The sequence below is a fragment of the Rana temporaria genome, chromosome 10 (genome assembly GCF_905171775.1).
Source record: "Rana temporaria chromosome 10, aRanTem1.1, whole genome shotgun sequence".
In the NCBI taxonomy this organism is placed as follows: domain Eukaryota; kingdom Metazoa; phylum Chordata; class Amphibia; order Anura; family Ranidae; genus Rana; species Rana temporaria.
The window spans coordinates 119009125-119023140 of NC_053498.1; the positions used below are offsets into that span (position 1 = coordinate 119009125).

Sequence of the window (14016 nt, forward strand, 5' to 3'; positions counted from 1 at the left end):
TCACATAAAATCCCAATAAAATACATTTACATTTATATGACAAAATGTAGGAAAATTTCAAGAGGTGTGAATACTTTTTCAAGGCACTGTAGTGGCCATAACCCCGTTCCTCAGTCAATAAATAAAAACAAACCGATTGTGGCCACTAGTAGGTATTTACGATCATAGGAGAGAAGTACTGTATTTATTGGCGTATAACACTCACTTTTTTTACCCTGAAAATAGAGGGTAAACTGTGCCAGCGTGTTATACGCAGGGGGCTGTGGAAAGTTTTTTTTTCTGAAACTAACCCCCGGACCATATTGCTGGTCAAAGCACTTTTTGCGATTCGGCACTGCGTCGCTTTAACTGACGTGCGACGTGGCTCCCAAACAAAATTGGCGTCCTTTTTTTCCCACAAATAGAGCTTTCTTTTGGTGGTATTTGATCACCTCTGCGGTTTTTAGTTTTTGCGCTATAAACAAAAATAGAGCGTCAATTTTGAAAAAAAATTATATTTTTTACTTTTTGCTATAATAAATATCCCCCAAAAATATATAAAAAAACATTTTTTTTCCTCAGTTTAGGCCGATACGTATTCTTCTATATATTTTTCGTAAAAAAAAAAAAAATCCCAATAAATGTTTTGATTGGTTTGTGCAAAAGTTAGAGCGTTTACAAAATAGGAGGTAGTTTTATGGCATTTTTATTAATATTTTTTTTTTTTACTAGTAATGGCAGCGATCATCGATTTTTTTTTTTTCGGTACTGCGACATTATGGCGGACACTTCGGACACTTTTGACACATTTTTGGGACCATTGGCATTTTTATAGCGATCAGTGCTATAAAAATGCATTGGATTACTATAAAAATGCCACTGGCAGGGAAGGGGTTAAGTATGTTCCCTGGGTGCGTTCTAACTGTAGGGGGGGTGGCCTCACTAGGCCCCTAGTGGCCGCTTCGAGAGCCGACGTAGAGCTACGGGCTCTTGCGCATGGGAGCTGACCTGCCGCCGTAGGACTGCGGTGGCTGGTCGGCAAGTAATTAGAGTTAGAGTGCGTTTTAAACGCCGATAAATACGGTATATTACACACAACATAGCAAGTTTCATTAGGGCTGTGCGGATGTTTGTCACAACTGAAGATAAAAGGGAACAAAATCTTTCAAATAAACACAACCACCCCATCTAAGGGCTGGTAATCCGCTGTATAGTACAGTTTTGTTCTTGGATCTAGAAACTTTGAACAAAGCACATGGATGATGTGTTGTCAGGGGACAGACAGACTGGGTACCGCCCACACTTGGACCCCTCTGCTGTAGATACTGATAGACTTCCTTCTTGACAAGCAAGCTTTCAACATTTTCCTAACACAGCAGATACTTCATGAGCCTGCATGGTGATACAGGAGGAAGACAAGTCTCATCAGTCAGTGTTTCCGATGAGGTCACTGTCCTGACTTGGGATTAAACTCTGAATTTGGAATGATTTCATTGCAGGGATCTGGAGGACAACGCTCATCTTTCGGAGTTGTTGCAGCATTTTCAAAGCAGAGCTGAACGGATTTGTCTGGTTAGGACATGGACGCGCTGGAAGGGGTTACATGAGACCGTATCAGTGGTACAAGTACTGGTAAATATCTATCCACCCCGGCCAGCAAATGGCAGCCACCCTCAGGTTCTGCTTATTTTTAGCATTGGGAAGGGTCGGAACTTCTGAAATGTGATCATTGCTGTCTGTGCTTTGCTGTACGGGTGACTACTGCTCCCTCAATTACAGTGGAACCTTGGAGTAAGAGCCTAATTCCTTCCAGAAGAATGCTTGTAGTCCAAAGCACTCGTATATCAAAACAAGTTTCCCCATAGAAGTCAATGGAAAGTCAGATAATTCGTTCCACAGTGACTTCTATGGTATGCAGTACCGCATGTGGCCAGAAGTGGCCACTCGGATGCACTCGGATATTGAATGTTTCAGAGTGGCTCCGAGTGCATCAATGCGGCTCCAAATGTCACTCGTTTTGCAGGAGAACACTCGCAAACCGAATCTAAAAAAGAATAAAAAAAAAGCTTTGTCTACGTTGTTTGCAATGCAACGTATTATTGTACTTTTACGGGTGTTACTAGGGTAGAAAGTAAGGGAACTCTCCCCTATGGGGTCACAGAGAAAGGCTGAGGGAAACATTTAATTCTAATTTTAATTCTTCTCTTCCCTATCCACTAAAGCTTTAAAGAGGAACTGCAGTCTGCTCTGTATTTGCCAAATATACCACAGAAATCTTTCTCCACCGAGTCTGGCTGCATCCATTTTAACTGTGGGCAGCTGAAGCTGCTGCCTGTTAACTTCTTAGATTTACATAAAGACACACACGCTCTGCAACTCTCATTGGCCCTCTTATGACTCATCCCCTCTTACTCTCAGGAGAGAGAGAGAGAGAGCTGTGCATGATGTCATAAGCCTAGGCTAATGACCAGACAAGAAACAGGAAGTGGGCTGTATACTGGCAGAAAAAAAAATGTTTCACTATCCAAAGTTAAACCAACAAGTGCAGAAGATTTAATAGATGGAAAGTTGAAAAAAATATTTAGGTTCCACTTTTACCTCATTCCTAGCATAGAGGGGTGCATTTAAAAAAAAAAAAAAAAAAAAGAAGAAGTATGAGCTATTTGACCCATGTGCCAAAAAATAAAAAATAAATAAAATAAAAAGCATAAAGAAAGGGGAGAAAAAAAATATAAAAAACCCTTCTCTGGCAGTGAAAGGTTTAAAACGACATGCATTTCTTTGTGTTAAGACATGTCCTATAAATGCAAATAATCGCACGTGTGTCATTGCCTTTGATTATTTTTTATCTGATGTGCAATTTGATCAAAACTATTGAATTAGCAAACAATTAAATAACCATAATTCCCCTTCCGATCAATTTAGACTCGGGCTCATTTGGATGCAATCAAACTGATTCAGTTGGTCAAAGAGGAATATTATCGATCATTTTGCATCAATCTGCAGCACAGAGATACTTTGTTTTTAAATACGATCAGATTTCGATTGCATATCATGTCATCTCAAAACCTGATCAATCGATAATTTCGGATTGTAAATTAAAATTGTATTTTAACTAGGGTTGTCTCGATACCACTTTTTTAAGACCGAGTACAAGTATTGATACTTTTTTCAAGTACTCGCCGATACCGATACTTATTTTTAATCTCATGTGACAGTATTTTTTTTTTTTTTTTATCTTTAACAATTTGTTTTTCATTTTTTACAATATTTTTTTTTACAATTTTTTATTTTATTTATAATGCTTTCTTTTTTTTTTTTTAAGGGGGGGAGGGTGGACTGTGTCAGTGTGTTTTTTTCTTTTCTTTTTTTTATTATTCTTTATTTATTTTATTTTTTTTCAGCCCTGTTGGGGGGCTTTGGTGAGATATCAGGGGTCTTAACAGACCTCTGACATCTTCCCTTTGAGACAGAGAAAGGGACTAGGGACACATGTTCCCCTGTCCCTTTCTCAGCAGCATCGGCTGCGCTGAAAATGAATGGAGTGAAGACAGCGTCTTCTCTTCATTCATAAACTGAAACATTGTAATCACAGTTTACAATGTTTCAGTTATGTGAATGGACCGAGTCAGTGATCACTGACTCTGTCCATTCAGAGCAGTAAGGAGCTGGATTTACCGGCTCCTACCCCGTTCTCCATCCTGACAGTTCCAGGGGGTGGAGGAGGAGCACGGAAGGGGAGAGAAACCCGGCGGAATACACGGAGGAATACACGGCGGGATACATGCCGGAATACACTATATAGCAGTGATTGGTGCCTGTAACTTCCCTATGCACTGATCACCCCTGACAGTACAAGTATCGGGTGAAGCATCGGGAGCATTTGCCCGAGTACAAGTACTCAGGCAAATGCTTGGTATCGTTCCGATACAGATACTAGTATCGGGACAACCCTAAAACTATTGATAAAAATCTACTTTCCTGTGTGTCCCATATTAATCAAATAGGTTGTCAGCTATAGATCGATCACCTATTGGAGAGATCCATCGGAAAAAAAATCGATCTCTTATGGAAACGTGTATGATCACCATAAGGGAGAATTTGCAGCATCAATAAAAGATGATTCCTTTACCTTATCAGTAGAAGGCAACTTGAATGCAGAGGGTGACGGCTCTTTGCAGTTTACAGTCATTTCAGACTATTAAAGAATCTTTCTATTGTAGAATCAGAGGCGCTTGGTGGAGGGAAGCTGGAAGATCTGGCGGAAGAGAAGGCTGCAGATTGTTACAGCAATACAGTTCTTGGATTGGGAGAAGAGGTGGCTTTGTCTCAAGGTAAAGAAAACCCTTGTCAAGACTTTTAGATAAATACATTTTATTAAAAAAAATTGGGGCAGCTGTGTGGGGGTTCCCCCCCCCCCCCCGAACAGCCACATCATTCATTCACAGGAATCTGTGAATGGAGAAACTACACGTCCTTTCTGCCCCCACGACAGACATGTCAATTTTGATGGACTGTGAGGTCGTCCATTGACACTTCCTGCAGCTCAGATAGCATGAGAGCTGTAAGAAGCGTTTGCAGGAGGCAGACATTTCACCCGTCACCCACTGGTTGTGGGTGCATTTAGGTTTTGTGCTGCCCTAGGCCTGACTAAACTTGTGCACCCCCTAATTTAAATATGACCCACCCCTTCCTGTCAAGGCCACACCCCTTGCGGTTTAAGACCCACCCTGAAATTTTCAAGTGGGGACACTAGTTCTGATGGCCTGGGGGCAATGGATTTCCTTAATTTGCATAATTTCCTCTCACTTCCTGTTTGGCTATGGGACAGGAAGTGAAGGGAAATCTCTGCAATGGGGCAGGGATGGTAAAAAATTAGAAGAGACTCCAAATTCTTTTTTTTTTTTTTTTAAGCACGTGATAAGAGCCAGAGGCTCTAATAGGCATCCAAAAAAGGATGGGCTTGGGGCGCAGAGCACTGCACGCCAAGCCCACCCAGTTGTATGACATAGCGAATGAATAGTCCGTGGTCAGGTCCGTTTGCCACCCCCCTGACCAATGGAGCACCAGCTGTCACTGATAAGCACAATACAAAGGGGTATAGGTGCGGCAGGGCTTTTTTTTCTTAGAGAATAGGTGCATGAACTCCCCCCTTTCTGAGTCGCCTCTTTTCTCCGCCCCCTACAAGCACCATTCCTTGGTTTCACCCCTTACTCACCTCCCAGTACTGTAATTTGTATGGAATTTGGTAATAACAAGAACAGGACTAAAATAGATCCCCTGCAGTCAGTAATAGTGGACAACCCGCAACAAAATTCCACCCAAGCAACAATAGACTGCTGGCATCAACAACACATCTCTCACAGCCAGCATTATTAGACGTTATGGCAGCCAGCAACAATAGACCCCCCTCCCTCAACAGTAGATCTCTCCCAACAACTGACCCCAGCAGTATAAGATCCAACCCCAGCAACAATTGACCTAAACAACAATAGACCCCTAGCGCTGAAGGTTCCGGAACTCTGTTCCCGCTGAAAAAAAGCCCTGGGTGCAGGGCACTGGATCTCTAGTAGAGTTAAGGGCCCAGATTCTCAAACGAGATACGACGGCCTATCTCCAGATACGCCGACGTATCTCTGAGTCGTCGTATCTATGCGCCTGATTCTTAGAATCAGTTACGCATAATTTGTATTAGATCCGACCGGCGTAAGTCTCTTACGCCGTCGAATCTTAACTGCATATTTACACTGGCCGCTAGGGGCGTGTACGCTGATTTACGCCTAGAAATATGTAAATCAGCTAGATACGCAAATTCACAAACGTACGCCCGGCCGACGCAGTACAGATACACCGTTTACGTTGGGCTTTTCCCGGCGTAAAGTTACCCCTGCTATATGAGGCGTACCAATGTTAAGTATGGACGTCGTTCCCGCGTCGAATTTTGAAAATGTTACGTTGTTTGCTCAAGTATTTCGCGAATAGGGCTGGGCGTCATTTACGTTCACGTCGAAAGCATTGGCTTCTTGCAGGTTAATTCGGAGCATGCGCACTGGGATACTTTCATGGACGGCGCATGTGTCATTTACGTAGGGTCACATAAAATGAACATAACACACGCCCACATCTATCACATTTGAATTTAGGCGGGCTTACGCCGGCCCATTTACGCTACGCCGCCGCAACTTTCGTTTGAGAATACGGCACTTGCCTGTAAAAGTTGCGGAGGCGCAACGTAAATATGATACGTTACGCCCGCACAAAGATACGCCGCTGTACGTGAATCTGGGCCAAGGAGTCCAGGGCCGTCTTAATAGCATCATGGGCCCCTGGGCAAAGTAATGCTCTGGGGCCCCTACAATGATAACAGTGCAGGTAAACAGACATCAAGTAGGTAGGAGGTAGACTGATTCCCTGTGTATCTATCACTCTCAGTGCCATCATGGGGCCCCCAATTTCGGGACAGCGTGGGCTCAAGGACCAGCTGCTTTGGGAAAAGTGCGGGGGCCCCCCATGCAGCTGGGGCCCCTGGGCAGTGCCCTCTCATTAAGACAGCCCTGCCAAGGACTCTGATGGGGTGTCTTATCTAGTGAAAGTGTTTTTTTCAGGCAGCTCTCCAAAGAGCAGGGGCTTAAAGCCAGCCATAGATGCTTTGAATCTTCGACGGTTCAGCAGGCACCGGCCAAGATTGGATCCATGTAAGGGCAGGCTGATTGTACCCATGTCTATCCATCGATCTACTTGGGTACCACCAGCATGTTGGACAACTAGCATGCAATTCTTGCCACCAGCGACAGCCACTAGCAATAATTTACTGTGTTCTCCCTGCAAGGACAGTGGCACTAACCCTTCCCATGGGAGGGATTCCACCCTTAAAACACTGGCTGTGTTGATGGGGTAATCGGGTGGAATTGAGGGAACCGGTTCCCGGGAAGGAAATTGCTTTAGCTATGGCCTTAGGTTGGCTCTGATTTCAAAAAGATAAAACACCAAAATTCGTTGCAGCATCTTTCTAAACAGACTTGTATAGTTCATTATAAATGTGACTAAATTTTTATTTTGACCTCAGGCCTTTACAATATGGCGGCAGCGCATGGTGACCAGACGAGGACTGGGAAGAATGGGAATTGAAGATTTCCCAGGATTTGGGAAATGATGGGGTGCAGTAAGAGCGGACATAACATTCCTGACAAAACTACAGAGGCCTCGCTGCACATCCAGAGACAACGCTTAACAGGAAAGAACAAATCCCAGGAGGCCAGGACAGGTAGTAGTGCCAGGATGGCCACTACCTAGAAAAGAACTACAAGTCTCAGCCTGTACTGTATGGTGGTTTGTAGTTTCCTAACCCAGGAGAGGTGTGCTACATGTCCATCGGTGTTCAGTCCCTGCAATGAAAAAGGGTCCTGAAGATTGATAAACCTTACGTCCCGCTCAACAGCTGGAAAACATAGGAGGCGTGTCTAAACAGTTTGGTGAATGGCATCAGAAAACAAATAAAAGCGAATATACAAACAAATGACCTTTATTGGCCTTCAAAATAATCGCCATCCTTCACAACACACTTTTAGAAAACTGTTCATGAGCTTCTGGAAACTGTCCGCAAAGGCTTCTTTAGGAATCGATCGCAGATCTTCTTGGATTGCTGCCATGTCTGCAAAACATTGTCTTGACCCTAAACTTTTGCAAGGGACTTTGGGGAAGTCGTGATTGCCATTCCATCAATTACCGCTTGAATTCCAGATCGATGATGATGATGATTCGCAGAAAGGATGGATCCTAGTCACACATGGTAATGAAATCTCCAGAGGTTTCTATCCGTTTAACTTTGTTAACCGGGAACAGATCTTCCGCTTACCCAAATCTTTGTGGACGATGGTGCGCACCGTGTCCTTGCTAATGCCCAATTCTTCTGCCGTCAAATGCAGATCAGTCACCGATCTCATGTCAGCATTTGTTGCACTCGCTCAATCATGTCTGGGGTTCTGCTTGGCGTGGCTTATCCTCCCTCAATTCCTTCCTGACCCGAAAGCGTTTGAACCAGTCGTAAACACATTTTCTGCTCGCGGCTTTCGTCCCGTACACTTGCACCAACATTTCATGCGTCTCAGCTGCCATTTTCTCCAATTTGTAGCAGAACTTGTTGTTCAATTGCACTGTGACCTTACCTACCTCTCGTATCGACTGCCCGCAGCGGGTTTACCCTGATGGTCACGTGTACTCTATGCTAGGTAATGTCACAAAACTCCGCCCCAATGCATTTCACCACTAGTCACATGACTTCCTCAAGGAGTGAATTGTGTTACTCCTTGAGGCTAGGTTCACACTAGTGCGAATTGAATGCAAGTTTCTCCACATCCAATTTGCATAGCAGGAGATTGTGACCAGCTCCCTATGGAGCAGGCTCACATATCTCTACAGCAGCTCCAGTGCAAAATTCCTTTGGTCTGTTTTAGCCCAAAAATTGGTCTGGAATCGGACCTGAAATGTTGAATGGAGACGAGCCGGAGTGTGCTGCAGTGTGAAGCCAGCCTGAGGAAATCATCACACCAAAGCAGACAGTAAACCCTGAGCCACTGCGAATATCTAGATGCCTGTGCAACCCCTGGTGTCAAGTGTCCCACCCAAGTGCACTATTAAAATGTGAACTATTGTGCCATTTGATTATTTTTAAATAAAACATTGATTTTATGCAGTAGTTTTTTTTGTTTTGTTTTTTGTCTCTGAGTTATGCTTGTGTAAAGATTCCTGCACAATCAGAAGGAGGCCTCCCTTGGACAGGAGGAAAGATGAGATCACTAATAAGCTGCTTGCTATTGGATAAATACCCCTAAGGGGAAGACTTGTTTAGACCTTGAGCAGGTCTGAATGTGAGGTGAGCAAATATATATTGGCTGGTGGAGGGACACTAGGTGTTTGTCTAAGAACTAGTATTCACAGGAGAGCATCCACTGAGTAGGTCATATTGTTTCAATGTAATAAAAGAGTACTTTCCACACCCAGTTTCATTACCAGGAGGTGTGACCATCACGTATATTCTTCTTTTAACCCAATTGTCACACAGTGTTTGTTACTACTACAAGTATTTGTATCATGTAGTATTGAGGGGTTCTACCACTGTTGCATGTCTATTTTTTCATGCTATTTAAAATTTTGTTTGGGGGTTCCCACCACTGTTGTATATGTTCACTTTGCTCATGCTATATAACACAAATAGTAGTAGTTCTTTGCATGTATAATATACATCTGTATTTTAGAGGGCGTCACCTATTTTCAGTATTTACAGTCAGTCTAACATATAGAACCATAATCCCAGGTCTCTGTCGCCTAGGATAAGAGATTCAACTCAGAGCAGAGCCCTGTCTGTCCATCAGAAGCAGGAGGGGGGGGGGGGCTCACCACAGTCATGGAGAGCAGCAAACACTTAACAGGGCATTAAACCCCTTTCCTGCCATAAAAAAATGTAACAAAGCTTTGTCTAGATGGGATCCTGCCTATGCTGGTTACATGACCAAAAGGACAGGTATTGGGTCATATGAGGTTCAGGGTTTAGATGGACCTATGCCTATCCAGTCGGCCCGACTACTAGTTTCTATTTTTTTTCATCCATCGGTCTGCTTAAAAAAAAACAAAAAAACAAAACAGAAAGGGCTCGGTCCTGTTTAGGCAGAATGGAAGTTAGTTGGGTTTAAATAGACAGATGGAGTCGGTTTACACCCAGTCACTCATAGAGCAGAGTGGACAATTCAGTTATTTCAACGCTAGACCTCTGCTGCAAGGTAACCCAACTCCGATTCAGTTGGACAATGGCTTATTCCAACCATCAGGGAGGAACCAAAAGTCTTGCAGCTCAAAAAGAAGTAGATTTCATTCTGGCTGGGGCAGAACTTCATGTTCCAGCCCTGACCACCAGACACATAACAGGTAGACTTCCTCAATTATCAACACCCCGAGAAAGGTATTCTCACCTTGAGGCATTTCAAGACCCCTGTTGCCGGTGGGCAGAATATGGACCTCTTACCTTCCAGGGTCAACCAGCAGAGCCGGTGTGGCTCCAGTTCCAGGGATCCTCTAAGTCCTTGCAGTGGATGCTCTGGCAACCTCATAGGACAAATTCAACATGATCTACATTTTTTGCTCTGCAAGAACTCAACCTTGTTCTGTTGGTTCCTTAAAAATCACTCGTTCCAATTAGGAATATTCCTCTGTCTATCCTTTCTCAAGAGGTTGACTTTCTCATCGCTACCATTTCTGCTAAGCAAGTTTCTGAGTTAGTAGCCTTAACCTGTAAAGAATCCTTTTTTTGTGCTACACAAGAACTAGGTTGTGTTGAGGCCCAGGGCCACATTTCTTCCCTTCATCAGGATTTTGTTCTACCTTCTCTGTCCTGCTCCTAAGTATCCCAACAAGATTTCCCACCATTGCCTGGATGTGGTAGACACTGGGAGTTTATCTCTCAGCTACAGCTCCTTTTCGACAGTCCAAGTCTCCGGTTGTTTTTTTCTGTAGGAAATGGCCTGCTTCTCATTCCACTATCGCTAGGTAGACTCAGCTGCTCATCCTTCAGGTTTAAGTCCTCAAGGTCACGTTTCTTCCATCATTTTAACTAGTAGCCGACCAGCCACCGTCATTATACGGCGGCAGGTCGGCTCTCCTGGGCGAGAGCCCGTAGCTATACGTCCTATCGTATAGCCGCCACTAGGGGGCGCACGCTCCCCGCTCGCCCCCGACTCCCGTGCGTGTGCCCGGCGGGCGCGATCGCCGCCGGGCACACGCGATCGCTCGGTACAGAGCGGGGAACGGGAGCTGTGTGTGTAAACACACAGCTCTCGTTCCTGACAGCAGGGGAAATGCTGATTTTCTGTTCATACAATGTATGAACAGAGGATCAGTGTTTCCCCTAGTGAGGCCACCCCCCCCCCACACAGTAAGAACACACCCAGGCATACTTAACCCCTTCCCCGCCCCCTAGTGTTAACCCCTTCACTGCCAGTGGCATTTTTATAGTAATCTAATGCATTTTTATAGCACTGATCGCTATAAAAATGCCAATGGTCCCAAAAATGTGTCAAACATGTCCGAAGTGTCCGCCATAATGTCGCAATACCGAAAAAAAAAATCGCTGATCGCCGCCATTACTAGTAAAAAAAATATTAATAAAAATGCCATAAAAATACCCCCTATTTTGTAAACGCTATAACTTTTGCGCAAACCAATCAATAAACGCTTATTGCGATTTTTTTTACGAAAAATATGTAGAAGAATACGTATCGGCCTAAACTGAGGAAAAAAAATGTTTTTTTATATATTTTTGGGGGATATTTATTACAGCAAAAAGTAAAAAATATTCATTTTTTTCAAAATTGTCGCTCTATTTTTGTTTATAGCGCAAACAATAAAAAACGCAGAGGTGATCAAATACCACCAAAAGAAAGCTCTATTTGTGGGAAAAAAAGGACGCCAATTTTGTTTGGGAGCCACGTCGCACGACCGCGCAATTGTCTGTTAAAGCGACGCAGTCCCGAATCGCAAAAAGTACTCTGGTCTTTAGGCAGCAATATGTTCCGGGGGGTAAGTGGTTAAAAGGCATTTCCCGTTGTAGGCAGATGACTGTCTCTCAATTGTGCTGTTACCTCCACATGGTGGAGACTACAAGCAGCTATAGAGAACAATGATGGCCAGCCAATGGAGTAAGTTCATGGAGACCCAATAAATGGAGGGGAAAAGGAAACATGGAAATAGTTTGATACACAATGCTTTAGCAAACTAAATGTTATCCTGTTAGGGTTTGCATCTACTTTAAAAAAATAAAGTACAATATATCTATAGCTATCTATCTCTTCTGTAGAAATTTGATTTTCTATGAAAGCTCAAATAAATTACAAATAATGGGAGAAAAAAAAATGAGGACACAATAAAATCTCACAAAAAGATGTATTTTCCACTGTAAATCATTTTACATAACATCTTAAAAATATATTTCAAAAGATTTCTTCCCTTCAGAAAATCCACTTATAAAATGTAAGGATCATACAGGTTTTAACAGTATAAGGTCTTGTGTAGATGCGAGTTGTCAAATGTTTTGCATTTGAACACAGAGCTGCTAAAAACAAAAAAAAAAAAACACACACAGCAAAAAGCCACAGTTAGCGTGCTTTGCCAGCAAAACAAATCCCTCACTGGGACATACAACTTCCAGAGAAATGCAATTCTGGTCAAACACAGCTGCAGATCTATTAACACTGCACCATAGAAATAAGTGGGACTGTGTTGCCCTGTGTTTGATGTGCGCTTAAGCACAGGAAAACAACACCAAAAAAAGTGCCAGAATTGGCGGGAAGTGGTTAAGAATCCAACAAACGATATTGCGTTTAGTGTAAACTCACAAAGCCAGACTGTGGCCCATCATTCAGTGTCAGACCCTCTCCTACTCCTTAAGACAGGTTAAAGTGTTATTAAACCCACAACAGTAAAATCAGTCTGTATATGCAGCATAGCATGCTTGTTACACTCACTGTGGAACTTAAGGGGTTAATCCTCTGCATTGTATAAATAGGGGGTTTTATCCTGTTTGGACAGATCCATCCCTCCTGCACTGTCTATCTGGGGAAGGCCAGCAACCACAAGCAGAGTAGCTGACCTGCACATGCTCAGTTGTGTCTTTTATACTGGAGAGAACAGTTTCTTGTTCTCAGAGATAGTCAGGTCACATGATCTCGACATCACACATGTGGGCGTGTATACACAGACTGCAGTGTAAATCTCCTCCTTCCTGAACTTTCAGCAATGGAGAAACTGCTCAGTTTATCATGCAACCGTGGCATACAGATCATCCAAAAAGTTAAATAGTTGCAGTATTTTAATGTAAAAAGAAGATTTTATAAGCTTATAAACGTTTTATTATAAGGAACAATGGTTGGTATTTTTGAGAATCGTGATCTTCATTCTAAGCTCCAGAATCGTGCAGCTCTACTTTATGTCCCAATGACAATTGGATTTAAAACATTTTGGGTTGTTAGGGAAACATGGACTGGTGATAAAACATCAGTGGAGGTACCTTTTTTCCCATGAGAACTTTTAAAGCGGGGGTTCACCCGCACATGACACTTTTTCCCCTTAGATTGATGCTCGTTTTGTCTAGGGGAATCGGCTAGTTGTTTTAAAATATGAGTAGTACTTACTGTTTACGAGATGCATCTTCTCCGCCGCTTCCGGGTATGGGCTGCGGGAATGGGCGTTCCTATTTTGATTGACAGTCTTCCGAGAGGCTTCCGACGGTCGCATCCATCGCGTCACGATTTTCCGAAAGAAGCCGAACGTCGGTGCGCAGTATAGAGCCGCACCGATGTTCGGCTTCTTTCGGCTACTAGTGACGCGATGGATGCGACCGTCGGAAGCCTCCCGGAAGACTGTCAATCAAGAAGGAACGCCCGCTCCCGAAGACCCATACCCGGAAGCGACGGAGAATATGCATCTCGAAAACGGTAAGTACTGCTCATATTTTAAAACAACTAGCCGATTCCCCTAGACAAAACGAGCATGAATCTAAGGGGATTGTTTAAAAAAACAGTTTAATGGGTGAACTCCCGCTTTAAAAAGGAGTGAATTTCCCTTCCTAGGGGTAGATTTCCTCTAACTTCTTGCTGTCTCCCTCCGTTTGTAAGTAGGAGTCGCTTGTAAGTCGATTGTTTGTAACTAGGAGACCGCCTGTACTGGAGAAACTGTACTGGTGGGGCAATTCATTTATAGACTCACGCACCACCTCCTACCCATGTGACTTCGCCTCCATTGTGGAGAAACATGTCTAAGCAGTATGAGAGGGTCTGGCATTGAACTATGTAGCAGTCATGCTTTGCAGGTTTACAGGAATTTTGCTGGATTTTAAGGAATTTTTTATAAAATAGCGGAAGAGCAGCCTTCCAAGCAGGAAGGAACATATCCCAGGATGTATGCAGATGGTGGATAATCTGCAAGACCAACTGGAAAAGCAATGGAGTTGATTTACTAAAGCTGGAGAGTGCAAAATCTGGTGCAGCTCTG

The 14016-nt window shown here is 43.5% G+C and overlaps 1 long non-coding RNA gene across 1 annotated transcript; it reads left to right on the forward strand.

Annotated features, from left to right (window-relative positions):
- The first annotated feature begins 1431 nt into the window (after positions 1 to 1431).
- On the forward strand, positions 1432 to 7713 carry LOC120916095. The gene is made up of 3 exons (XR_005743958.1): positions 1432 to 1611; positions 4203 to 4313; positions 7046 to 7713. It is a non-coding gene; the product is annotated as an uncharacterized LOC120916095 (long non-coding RNA).
- Positions 7714 to 14016: the final 6303 nt, after the last annotated feature.